Raw genomic sequence first — 14,613 nt, 5'->3', positions numbered from 1 at the left:
AAAGTCTTTTTTGATCTTTAGTATTTGCTTTTATAATATGTACAAACAGACTCTGCCTCCGTATTTCATTTTTATTTCAGGGGAAGACTTTAGTGAATAAGTGCTCTATCAGATTCACCTCATAGAGAAAATTATGATTACTACTTAAGCAGTCAGGTAGCATTTAATTCTTGTGACATATTCTGTACTAATTCTCTACTTAAGCAGGGCACAGGTGCAGTGATGATAGGATAAGAAACGTGTACCCAAAAAGACAAGTGGAAAAATACCACAAAATCATTTCGTTCAAGCACCAAAAAGAGCTTAAATAAATTTAAGCTCTTAAAAACTAAATGAAATGTTTATTGAATAAATTAGTAAAACACACACGTTACTCATTAACAAATTTTGCCTAAAGAAAGTTCCACATCTTCACAGTTGGCTAAGACAGAGATTGGGTAAGAAACGGACAGTAGTCTCAGGTAAACACTTAAAAAGCGTACGTGTGTTGTTTATCAGCCGTGACAGTTCTGATACGTAGAAATTCACTTATTTGAGAATCTTTCTGAACCACTATAAATATATTAAAATTACTGGCAATATTATTTTAGTTAAATGTAATGTTATATTTTAAAATACAAAAGTGGCTTTCAGATTCAGATGATTGCTCTTATTTAACACCATCCCCCCACCTTGAGTTGGTTGTGTTATCCATAGAACTGTGTGTCTGTAAACATGAAATATTTTCTATATTTTTTGTATATATTAATGGAAGTCTGATCTAAAGCTCTGGTGCATGCAACTTGTGCAGTTGTCCGATGTGGCAGTAATTAAAGAAACTCAGCTCCTGATCTCAGTTCTCCTTCCATGTAAGTTGGCCCTGCACATCTGTGGGTTCCACATCCACAGCTTCAGCCAAAGGCACTAGGTCCGCATTTGGTAGAATCAGCTTATGTGGAACCCGCCAGATACCCAGGGCCGACTATACTTATGACATTTTATATGAGGGGCTTGAGCATTCATGGATTTGGTATCTGAGGGGGATACTGGAACCAATCTCCTGCAGATACCAAGAGACAACTGTATAGCTCAGTAAAATATACTATCAACCAAACTTGGTCATTCAACTGCTGTGAATCACTTCATAGTCCTTTGAGGACTGGTTAGAATAAAGTATATGGTGTCATTCATTCATTCAACAAACAGTTATTGAGTCGCTCTGTGCTAAGTGCCACACAGGTACTGGGTTTGAAGTGATGACTAAAATCAGAAATGGCTAGTAAATAAAAATAAAATAAAAATTAAAAAAAAAAAGAAAGAGCTATTGCCAATGGTGCTTGAAGTCTAAAGCAGGGAGACACCCTGTTACATGTACAGGAACACATAATTACAAACTGAGTTAACTGCTTTGAAGAAAAGGAATCTGATCCTAGGCAAATATATATGACACAGTAATGTTACTTACTTGGGGGATTGTCCAGTGCTGCAAATGGAGTTGGCTAGGGAAGTCTTTTTGAGAATGTAACCCTTGAGCTCTCAACAGAAGGACAAGTAGTAGTTAATCGGATGATGGCAGAGGATCATGGGACAACTAGGAATCTATACTAATGAAGGAACAGGCAAGTTCAGCTGCCCTATGGCAGGAACCTTCTGGATGGGCATCGACTGGGGTTAGAATGGTTGACATGAGGCCTGAGGCATAGCTAAGGGCCGGGTATGCCCAACCTTGAGAGCCATGGTAAGGATATTAATCTTCATTCTGGTGTCTTTGTTTCCTTACCTTAAATTTTTTCTTTTACCCTTTCCCATCTTCTATGGTAGAAACCTCAGTGTACTTCAGAGTTTTTGCTTCTGTTCAGAAACATAGACTTGCTTGCTTAGTGCGTCTCAGAGTGGTAGGATTTTTCTAGGGAAAATAAAAAGGAACTGCTTTCATATTGTGGAGTTGGGTGGGAAAGAACCGTTTGTAAGGATAGCTCATGTGTAAAGCAGCAGTATCTTCTTCTCTCATCATTGCGGGAAGCGAGTTAATCGTTCACGAGTAGTTACTCCAGCTCTGTAGCTGGGTAAAGACCACCACAGATTTTCTAATCATGCTTCTCAGGTTACCTTAGCCCTGTTCTCCTGTACTCTTTTTCCTGGTTTATCGTTTTCTGATTTTCCCATCCGTAGTTGACTCTTCTGGGTTGCACCAAATCTGCATCATCTGGCCATTCCTTCCAGGGCCATGCGCTGCTCTGTGTGTACCACCACATCTCTACTACTTGATTCGGCCTGTTTCTTGACTCTGTCATTCTGGTCAGCTCACCTCTGTAGCCAGTCTTTACATTTTACCGTATCTCCACCATTTGAAGGTAAGACTCTGTTGCTAACCATAGTAGCTCAAGGACAGAATGAATGAAGGAAAAAACAAAAAATGAAAACAAAAAATCCCAAGCCTCCCTCTGCACATACCAACCAAAATGCGGGAGAGACCTGCCAGCTGGTTTTGAATCTTAAGAAATTCTTCTCTAGGCTAGATTTCCCACTGATATGTTGATGACAAAAGCTCCACTTGGACTATCAGGTTCTTAGCCTGACCAAGATAAGCACCAGCTTTGTACTGTTACAAAGTACTATAGGACTAGAATTTTCATTTCATTTTGTTTCAGAATTTCCTCCTAATGGAACCTGTAAAGATTTAATAAGGATTCTAGGAATTCCAAATATCTATATCTTAGACTTGGAGGCAACATTCCCCAAAGTGCTTCCTGCCTCGAAATTGGGTACCATGACTGTGTGAAAATAACTGTGCCTTACTCTCACAGACTAAGGGGCGCAGAAAGCCCAAACATGCATCAGCCGTGTTTTCTGGAGCTAATTCAGCACTGATGGACTTCCCAGAAGTCAAAGAGCTATCAGCAAAACCTGCATCTCCACCTAATCTGGGTAAAACCTGTGGTGTTTCAGGACCTGTCTTCTGTCCTACTTGATGTATTTGCTGCTGCTTTCTGCTGAAAACAGAATGTACGATCACTCTCAGGGCTGCTTTCCCTTCAGAGAAACGGGTATGAGGAAGCAGTCAGGAATTGCTCACTTGGATCTCTATCCTGACATCAGGAGAATAGGGTGCTCGGGTGAATTGAGAATAGTCATTTATTTAGTATGCCCTTCTAATTTTCAAGACATTATGATAGGTGTTTTCTTACTGATTTCATTTATTCTTCTGAATCCTTGTCAGGGAGGACTTACTACTATTCCTGTTTTCTAGGTAGGAGAATGTATCCTCAAAAAGTTTGACATACATGATTTAACTCAGCTTTTCAAGCCCAGTCCTCTTAGACTACAAATTTTTACTTTTTTTTTTTAACACATCATCATCTTCTCTCTTGAATATGTAATGTATGCTTGTTATGTACAGAGCGCGGTGGTTGCAGTGAGGGGTCTAGCTGTTGTTGCTGAGACAAATCATAAACGTAGAAGGATAATGCAGTAGGGGGGAGACTTTGGTCTTAATGTGGAGGCCACTATGTACCTTTAATCTGTACTATATAGTATTTGTTTATTTCACGCTTCTCCCTTTCCCACAAGCTAAGTCCCTGGATGCCGTAGACTGTTTTGTTTCATCTTCGTATTTTAAAACATTCATCACTACAATGGTCACATACTAGGTGCTTATTAAATATCGTTCTAGGGGTTGCACAAATGAGGCAAGAATTAAAGTGTCATTATTAAAATGTTTCCTCAAGTGCCAATTAGGTAAGTTATGGAGAAACATAAATCACTTTCACTCCTTTAAAACCTTAACAGAGTTCCCGTTGTCTCATAAGGATCAAACATTTTTTTCAAAAAAATCAATTTAAATGTCCTTAATTTTTAAAAGCATGTCTGCGTTGCATTTATGTTCTAAAGTATCACAAAATTAAGTAGTCACCGGCCATCAGAAGTGCCCAGCTAATGGGGATTTCTTTTCCTGAGTAACACAGGGTAGGTCTCATAGGATCTAGAAGCACCAAGGGCCAGCAGTGACTGTGTACTGTGAAAATTACCAGATCTGGCTCCTTGACCAGATTCCTCCTGAGTCTTCCTGTGATGTCCTCCGGGCAGTGGACTGGAGTGCAAGTACTCTACTGATGCTCTCGGGGCTGGTTTGGGCCCTGCCATGTTTTGCATGCTTTAGATCTGCTTGTTTCAGCTCCATACATCATGCTCTTGTTGAGTGCTTGTTGCTTTTGGCTGTCTTCTTAACCCCTTCAGGATGGTCCCAGGTGACTCCTACCCTCTCTGGAATCTGAGATGTTGGTATAATTCAGAGACTTCTCCTATTGTTCCCAAACTACTCTGCACTTGGCAAATCTTTTTATTTCACATAAATAGTCATTTAGGAATGAAAAAAAAGTAGTTTTATCTGCAGGGAGACCCCAGGAGGGATTTTTCTAGGAGAAAACAGCCTGTGTAGATGATTCAGTCTGCTGTTTCCCTTTCAACCCCCCTGCCCCCCACCCAATGTTACTGCTTGAAGACACAACCAAGAGTCTTTTACCTTTGGAGCAGCTAGAAACAGCTGAGGAGCATTTGCTTTCAAATGTAAGTCATTAAGAATGGGATGCACTAACATTGTATTACTTTAGCAATTCCAAGGCCTTCACATTAAAAAATATAGAAAGCAAAATATTTTCATGCCCATATTGTCTAGCCCCAAAGAACATTAACCCCTGCTTGAAATTCTATCAAATTAAAGAGTAATCATTGGAAGATCTGGTAAAGCAAGCACCAGCTGACCCTTGAACAACATGGGTTTTGAACTGCATGGGTCCACTTATACGTGAATTTTTTTCACTGGTAAATACTATAGTACTACGCCATCTGAGTTGGTTGAATCCACAGATGCGTGTATAGGGAGGTCTGACTGTAAATTATACTTGGATTTTCGACTACGCAGAGGGTCAGCACCCCAACCCCTGTGTTGTTCAAGGGTCACCTGTACTAGTAACTGATGGACACTCCAACTTACTAATAACAGTATGCTATACTGATTAGTGATAATTATAACCTAGTATTTGGAAACAGTATAGTTTAAATTTCTTTTTATCTTTAAAGGATAATGCATGATTCTATGACATTTGAAAGTTTTTTTAAAAAATTCCAGTTTATATAACACATCCACCTTTTATTTTCATGTCAAAAAAAAACAGGAAAAAATCAGACTGATATTCTCACATAAGCCTCAAAGTTACGGGTATGAGAATAGTATGCACATACATTGGTAAATTTCTGTAGTGGTTTATGCAGTATGTTCTCATTTTTACACCATTGCATTTTATTATTTAAATCCTTTTGTAGGGATTTATATGTGTATAGTGGACTTTATGCTTTAAAGTTAAGTTAATTTATCTTCTGTATCAATTATTTAGCCTGTCTTTCTAAATGTAAGTTCTTAAAAATCTTGATTTCCAGCTTATAAAAAGTTACTTTTGGGTGCTTTCTTGACCAAGTAAAATTGTAATGCAAGATGTGACAAATGGTTCCTTTAAAATTAGATGCATCAAGCTAATGTCTCTGAACTACCTTGCTCTGAGGGAGAAAAAGAAAAATGCGTATGAGAGATTATATCTTCTGTCGTTCCTGAAATCCGATTTTGTGCTAACATGCTTGTTAGACTTGTTCAGAAGAAAATGGTTCAAATATAATGATTTCTGTACTCTGGATATGGAAGTTTAATGGCATTGAATAACTTCATAAATGAAATGCAGACTTTAGAGGAGAATTTTATCCTATTATTCTTGAGGCTTTACCAATCTTGAGAGCAACAAAATGGAGCTCTTTGAAGGCTAGCGGAGACATCGAGTGGAGGGTAAGAGCCAGAATGAAGGTGAAGCCCAGAGCGTTTTTCTTTCATTATGAAAGTGATCATTACCCATCCTGAGTCATCCCCAAATATTGTTCTACCTTAAACTGCAAGAAACCATCCCAGGATTTCTTCATTGTCATGTTGAAGAAACAGATAACTTTGTATTGTCTTTTCATCATAATAAAAAGGTTTTAGTGTGGTGTTTTTGAAAGCTCCTCCCAAAGCTTAGAGTGATCAAACTTAGTTACTTTAAAGGATATTTTTTATTTCTTCTATTAAGATTTGCATCATGTCAGCATTTAGACTGTACATTGTCTTTAAAAGAAAGATTAAAGATAATGTGCAAAAATGGGTTAAGATCCAGACTACTGTCTCTCCTTTCCAGATTGGTCTTTTATTAATCCTCCTTCCTTTTCTCCCCCCTCTACCCTCTTTCTCCATTGTTCTTCTCTTTTTCACCCCTCCTTTCTTTCTCCCCCATCTCTTTCTCTTCCTGTTTCTTTTTTTCTCCTTTGTCGTCTTTTGCTATTAGTTGATATCTCTCTAGTTTCTCATACTGTCTGGATTTTAATGTTGCCGTTTTACGAAACTGATTAAAATCTTAACGTTCAAATCTATCAGTTTTTTTCCAGGTAGGTATCACTTTGCTTAGTAAAGCTAAAGGAATACTACTGTGGATCCTAATAGTAATAGTTAGCATTCTGTATGCACTTTCTGTGTGACAGGTGCTGTGCCACTATGAGTATTAATATGAATTGTCTTCATTTATACCTCAACAGTTTTATGCGGGAAGTGTTAGTTATGACAGAGTTGCTTGCCTGGAGTCCCTTTGCACATTAGAATTGGTGTTTGAGCCCACAGACTGTCTCTGGGACCTGCACTCTTTAGCCCTGTCTCACTACCACTGTTACTCCACTGAGGCAAGGGCTCAGATACTGGTTCGGGTTTTTTTTTTTTTTTAGTCAATCTGTTTCCCCCCCCCCCACATCTTTATATGAAACTCTTTAGAACAATGTTGTGACACTTGTCATTAATTTCACTAAGGTTGTTGTATTTCACAGATAGCTATGCAGAATAATTCCTTTGGTTTTGTTGAAAGGATACAGTAGTATACTATGATGTCTTAAATGGAAATGTGATTTGTTGAATAAATGTTATCCTCATGGCCTAGGAAGTTATATCATAATTTTATTCATTACCACAGTATTGCCTTGGGCATATTATTAACCTCTGCATTTCAATTTAGATATCTCAAATTGAAATTTCAAATACTTTTAAAGTATGTCAACTGTTATGACAATAAGTAAGGCAACTTTTATAAACATTATTGATCACCTAACTTAAACTAATTCCATTAAATATATAGAAAATTGTTTTAAAATATACTCAGTATATTTATAAGGGAAGAAATTTAAATCTGCTCTACAGATTAACTATTAAAATTGAAGGGGAGGGGTGTTTATTTGTAATAAAAGTTTGAAATTCTATCCGGTAATCTTGGGTTTTGTATTACAATGCATTATTTTCAAGTCTGGAGTTTTAATTACAATAGCTGTTTGTGACAAATGTTATGTAATACATAGATAAATTTCTTATGAATCAACCTTTTTAATTACTTAGGAAACCTTTAATATTTAAGAACATAAAAGATGTCTTGGAATTCTGTCCTTGATCTTTTGTTTTTAATATTGTTGTAAAAACAATTGAATATATAGAAAGACTTTTTTGTAGTATTTCTTGTAATAATTAAAAGTGGAAGCAACCTTAGGATCCATTCACAGAAGAGTGGTTGAATAAATGATGACATAGCCATATAAGGGGAATGCTTTACAAGTCTTAAAAATTGTGTAAATCCACGTACTGATGCATAAAGAATACGTAGTGTTAAAGTACAAGTTATGGAACAATTTAAATTGTTAGAAATAAGTATGCACTTAGGTACACACACAAGCATATGGATACATATATGGACCTAGACTTGTAAGATACAGGTCCCCATTATCATTGAGTTTTAACGGGCACCTTTCACAAGCTCATTCATTGTCATAGCTTCTACCATCTCTATGTTAATAATTCTCAAATCCGTATCTTCATTTGCAGCGTTTTAGCAAAAGTCCAGACCTGAGTTTCCAGCAGCCTATTGTAATCAGTTAAAGTTTTCAAATAAGTCCCTCTCATAGTTTTGACCATAGTTTTGACGGGTAAATGACATCACCAGTCATCCAAATTCCCATGAAAATGTAGTTATCTTCACCATTCTTCCATTAATCTTTGGCTTAAGTCTATCAGTTTTGGATAAAACTCTGAAACACTTGGGCCCTGGGAAATGACTTAGAAATGTTGAACTTTTTAAATTTGAAGATCTGTTCTTCCCAAAATGTCTTCTGTTTAAAAAGAGCTTGCCATGAAACTGTCTTATTACTTGCTCATATTAATCAAGTGCTCTACTTTAAAGGATTTATACAGTGCTTACCAATTTTTAAAATGCTTTCAGTGTTTTCTTATTTAATTTATATTCATGTAGTTAATAATCAGGCTATTTGTAATGCTTTTTAAATTAATCCCCATTTAAAATGATTCAATTAAAAACATAGTCCTGTGTATTTGTAATAGTGAGGTCTTGTATCTGCTTGGTATATTTTATACATCCTATTAATGTACCTATTTTACACACACATCTATTTCAGAGTGATTTTAGAATACTCATGGCCATGATGAGTGGGACAATGGCTGACAGAAATATACCAACAGATTCAGGCAAGGGGTATAGGTTTCTTTATGTAAGTAAAGCATGCTAGAGCTCACCTGCATAAAGACAGCTGCATAAGCAGAGACACAGCTGTTTGCCCTCAGTCAACCAGGCAAACTGCCCTGGCATCCAGTCCCCAAGAAGGCACATGTCTGTGGATGATAACTCTTTGAAACTCTTGTGGGTACAACATACCATCAGGCCTTCCTCATGAACTCACTGCATCCCATTCTCAAGCATCTTATTCCTTCTTGGTCCTTGGAGCTTGTGAAGAATGCCCAACTACCTTGTCACCAAATATGAATAATTGAAAATAACTCAAGACAATCCTGACTGTTCATCATGAATTGGGCGAATCCAAATCTAGTTTCTTGGGCAAATTACCTGTAGTACAGCAGAAAGAGACCTCAGACCTATTTGAAATCAATTGCAGAAAACTTGGAAATGTTTTCTACTTTCCAAGAGAGTATCTAAGTCAGTGCTACCAAATATCTGGTGTTTGGATGTTTATCAACGGAAACTTTTATTTAGGCAAAGATTGTTGGATGAATGTTGCATCATTTTAATCTTAAAATGCCTAAATTATGAAAATGATAACTTATCTATAGTTGGATTGTTTGGTTAAGTAATTGCAGCATGGAAGATCTTAAGAATTATATGTGATTCTTTAAAGACTGATCTCTACCTCTGTAGTTGGATCCTTATTTAATGTTTTTATTATAAAATTAGTGATGTATTTGAATTATGTCACTGAGTTTTGATCATTTTAATAACTCAACTTTTGTAATAGAATTAAAGGTAATTTAGTGAAGACTTTATTTTAAAAAGCAGTCACTAGATTGGAAATAAAGCAAAACTATCATTTGAAAAAAAGGGTTTGTAAATTTCCTATATAACTGCAATAGTCAGACAGTATAAAGGAAATAGATTCCGTAGAATTGCAAAATAAGAAATACAGTTGACCCTTGAACAACATGGGTGTGAACTGCATAGGTCCACTTACATGTGGATATTTTTCAACAGTAAATCCTACAGTACTGCACAGTAAGTGGTCGGTTGAATCTGTAGATGGAGAGGAGATGCGGATACAGAGGTCAACTGTAACTTATATGGGGATTAACCCCCATATTGTTCAAGGGTCAACTGTACTGTGAAATGAGTTCAACAAGGAATGCGTAAGACCTACATAGAAGAAGAAAAAAAAGTCTTCACCAAGAAATATCAGAACAGATTTTAGTTCATGGAGACCTCCCTTTTTCTTGAATAGAAGTATAATTTGAAAATGTTTGGTTTTTTTTTGTTCTAACAGATATCTTATGAAGCTGTAATAATTAAAACAGAATAGCACAGCTCAGGAGATAGATATTTAGGACAGAAAATTCAAAACCAACCTCAAGTTTATATAATAGTAAATGTATTTGACTTTTAAGCCAAATGAGATTGGGATAAAAGGAAAAGTGAAACTGAAATTTAATATCACTACTAAATTTCAGACAATTTGACAATTTAAAGAGTGGAAATGTGTGAAAGAAATATAGGTTAATATTCATATAATCTTTGGTTAAGAAGAAACTTTTAAATTCGGATGTCAACATCAGAGACTATAAATCAAATTGATAGAATTAGCTACCTAATACTTTTAAACTATACATTTTTAAAACTTATTTTTAAAAAATTTTTATTGGAGTATAGTTGATTTACAATGTTGTGTTAGTTTCAGGTGTACAGCAACGTGAATAAGTTATACATATATATGTAGAGCCACTCTTTTTTAGATTCTTTTCCCATATAGGCCATTACAGAGTATTGAGTAGCGTTCCCTGTGCTATACAGTAGGTCCTTATTATGTGTTTTATATATAGTAGTGTATATATGTGAATCCCAATTTCAAAGTCATATATGAGTTAAATAGAAAATAACCAAGTGTGACAATATTTGCCATATGTATGGAAACAGTTAATGTCTATCTTACAAAGAGTTTTTAAAAATCACCAATTGATTGAAAGCCTGCTAAGAAAGAAATGGACCATGGTAATAAAAAGGCAAGTCAGAAATGCAGATGACTAATAAAGAGAAAGTGCTAGACCTCAAAAGTAATTTAAAAGTACAATTTAGAGCCCTGTTCAGTTCTGTATGATTTAGTTTATTGTTTATATTTGAGTTTATATGTCTGTCTCCCCTACTACTATGAGTTTACTTAGTACAGGATCTGTTGTCTTGATTTTTTTTGAATGCCCACTACCTTTCCCAATACCAGTCACATAGTTGGCTAGATAAAACAATGAAGAGATAGACGATGGATGAAATAATTTTTTGAGTTACATATATCTTTCAGTCGTTACTGCTGGTTATAATGAGGAATATAGACTGAGACTGCTTTTAAGTTCTTAGCTTCTGTAATCATGGTGCATTATGTGGTCACAATGAATAAGAATTTTGAGTTAAGGGATTTGAATGGTTTTTGACATAACTGTTGTACTGCTCATGGTTTTCAACATACTTTAAAACAAATAGGCTATTAACTTCTGAGAATTCTTTCCGATCACAATATAAATCTAGTTCTCTAACTTCTCTGAGGCCATGGGAGGTATCTAGCTGTTAAGAATGCAGGGCAAGGGTGGAGAGAGATACGTAACAGAATAGAATAATAAAAATGTTTATTGTCTATAATCTTCTGTTAAAATATGTTTCAAGAGGCTAGACTTTGGTTGCTGACACTAGAATATGTCTGGCACACACAAGATACTCATCAATTTTTTTTTGAATGAATAAAAGGCCCTGATTCAGTTTTGTGTCCCCTCTTTTTTTCTCTTTTTTTTAATACATCATGCATGGTTGTACATCACCTTCATAACTGTCATAGGTAGCAGCAAAATACTCCATTGTGTGCCATATAATTTACATAATCCTTCCCCTAATATTAGACATTTAAGTTGCTTGCTTTTGCTATTGTACCTAATGCTATAGGGAATATGTTCCTGCTTATACTTTTTTATTACACGTGATTATTTTGTTAGGATAAATTCCTAGAAATAGTCTTACTGGATGAATAAATTGAACATATATTTTGGCTCCTGATACAAATTTCCGGCATACTTTATTTATTAGCAAATGCATAAGTAATGTCAGTTATTTCAGTTGTATACGAACTACCCTGTTTTCATAGCCACGAAGTCCTGCAGGTGCTTTGTAGATATCTTATTGATTGGAAGATTTGCATTGGAAGTCTTAATCCTCATAAATAATACATTCATAGATGTAGAAAAAGGCAATGTATTTTGAATCAAAACACATTGACAGCAAGGGTAGTGTATTCTTTCATCACATAATACAGAGAAAATAGTAAGATGATAACTAGTATTAATTCCTGAAAGTGTTTAAACATGCCAATTAAGTAGAAAACCAGGAAATATCCTGGTGAATATTGAAGATAGGCCTATTATCTTTTTCCTTTCTTCCCTGACTTTTTTGGTGGGGGGGGAGGGAGACTTTGGTTTTTAATTCATTCGTTACAGAATTCATAAGCGTGTTTTAACCGTACATATCTTTTTAACTTATTTTTCAGAGGAGAAGTTATCAAGGTGATGCCAGTTTGCTTGTATCCTAGAATGTTGGAATATATAAGGACTGTTAAGTGTCACCATATTTATAGTCATGCACCCTTTAAAATTGCACATTTTTGTCAAATGTCCGTAAAAACTTAGACCTCTAGCTGTTAGTTAGGATCTGCCAGTATCCTTGTGCCTCAGCTTCTCCCTGCCTGAAAGCATGTTGTTTAAGCTTTCCTCATTTCACAGGAGTTGGCCATTAGCAATCCATACTCTACATACAGAATTCCTGGACCTTGTTTGTAGGTAAATGTACTCTTGTGGATTGCCTATCAGGCCTCTGATATTCATCTATTTTCTGCCTTCATTGGCATACTGGTTTTGAGAATGGATACCCTGGATTCCCTTCCAAGTTATAGATTACTAATGATTTCTCATAAATTTTAACTCTTTGTTTTCTAATAAATTCCTGTCTCTACTTGGAATATATTGATTAGATTCCTTGTCTGACTTCTCTAAGCTTGTCTGTACCGTATCACCATTCCTAGCATAGTGTTAGTTCTCTAATTTTACAAAAGTCTGATGGTTGAAAAGTAATCATGACCTTGGGATCGTGAAAAAATAAACTGTTCATACTTAAAGGGCATGGTTACTATTGAACACTTTACATCACCAAAAAGGACACCAAAAGTTGACAAAAATACAAAGGGAAATTGACAAAAATTTCAATTTTGGTGGTAGACCTCGATACTTACACCTTGCTCTATAAGGGATACCAAAAATCATCAAGGATAAAATAGATTTAAATAGCACAGTAGAGAAGAGACCTTCAACATGGTGGAGGAGTAAGATGTGGAGATCACATTTATCCCCACAGATACATCAAAAATACATCTATATGTGGAACAACTCCCACAGAACACCTACTGAACGCTGGCAGAAGACCTCAGACTTCCCAAAAGGCAAGAAACTCCCCACGTACCTGGGTAGGGCAAAAGAAAAAAGAATAAACAGAGACAAAAGAATAGGGACGGGATCTGTACCTCTGGGAGGAGCTGTGAAGGAGGAAAAGTTTCCACACACTAGGAAGCCCCTTCCACGGGCGGAGACTGCGGGTGGCGGCGGGGGGGAAGCTTCGGAGCCGCGGAGGAGAGCGCAACCACAGGGGTGCGGAGGGCAAAGCGGGGAGATTCCCGCACAGAGGATCGGCCGACCGGCACTCACCAGCCCGAGAGGCTTGTCTGCTCACCCGCTGGGGCGGGCGGGGGCTGGGAGCTGAGGCTCGGGCTTCGGTCGGAACGCAGGGAGAGGACTGGGGTTGGCTGCGTGAACACAGCCTGAAGGGGGCTAATACACCACAGCCAGCTGGGAGGGAGTCTGGGAAAAAGTCTGGAGCTGCCTAAGAGGCAAGAGACCGTTGTTTCAGGGTACATGAGGAGAGAGGATTCCTTCCCTGTCTGCCCACAGAAGGCAGAACACCGCCTAAATGAGTTCCAGAGATGGGCGCACGAGCCGCGGCTATCAGCTTGGACCCCAGAGAAGGGCATGGAACGCTGACGCTGCTGAAGCCACCAAGAAGCCTGTGTGCAAGCACAGGTCATTATCCACACACACACCCCCGGTAGCCTGTGCAGCCCGCCACTGCCAGGGTCCCATGATCCAGGGACAATGTCCCCGAGAGAACACACGGCGCGCCTCAGGCTGGTGGAAAGTCGTGCCAGCCTCTGCCGCCGCAGGCTCTCCCCACATTCCAATTATAACTACTGTACTCCTCCCTCCCCCGGCCTGAGTGAGCCGGAGCCCCCGAATCAGCTGCTCCTTTAAACCCCTCCTGTCTGAGCGAAGAACAGATGCACTCAGGCGACCTACACACAGAGGCAGAGCCAAAACCAAAGCTGAACCCCAGGAGCTGTGCGAACACAGAAGAGAAAGGGAAATTTCTCCCAGCAGCCTCAGGAGTGGATTAAATCTCCACAGTCAAGTTGATGTACCCTGCATCTGTGGAATACCTGAATAGACAACGAATCATCTCAAATTGAGGAGGTGGACTTTGGAAGCAACTGTAGACCTGGGGATTGCTGTCTGTGACTGACTTGTTTCTGATTTTTATGTTCATCTTAGTATAGTTTTTAGTGCTTGTTATCATTGCTGGATTTGTTTGTTGGTTTGTTTGCTCTCTTCTTTTATTATTTTTAATACTTTTACTCTATTCTTTTATTCTTTTTTCTTTTGTTTTTCTCCCTTTTGTTCTGAGCTGTGTGGCTAACGGGGTCTTGGTGCTCTGGCCTTGTGTCAGGCCTGAGCCTCTGAGGTGGAAGACCTGAGTTCAGGACGCTGGTCCACCAGAGACCTCCCGGCCCCACATAATATCAGTCGGTGAGAGCTCTCCCAGAGATCTCCATCTCAACGCTAAGACGCAGCTCCAGCCAATGGCCAGCAAGCTCCAGTGCTGGATGCCCCATGCCAAACAACTAGCAGGACAGGAACCTCTGGGACATTAGCAGAGA

General features: G+C 37.8%; 1 protein-coding gene across 13 annotated transcripts in view; it reads left to right on the top strand.

Moving 5' to 3' along the window:
* CADPS2 (calcium dependent secretion activator 2) overlaps nt 1-14,613 on the top strand; it is a 492,820-nt gene that overhangs the window by 211,106 nt on the left and 267,101 nt on the right. The gene's annotated exons all lie outside the window — the stretch shown is intronic.

This window comes from Phocoena phocoena, chromosome 9 (assembly GCF_963924675.1).
Source record: "Phocoena phocoena chromosome 9, mPhoPho1.1, whole genome shotgun sequence".
NCBI lineage: Eukaryota > Metazoa > Chordata > Mammalia > Artiodactyla > Phocoenidae > Phocoena > Phocoena phocoena.
The sequence above is the reverse complement of the archived record's forward strand: the minus strand, read 5'-3'. Positions and strand labels throughout refer to the sequence as shown.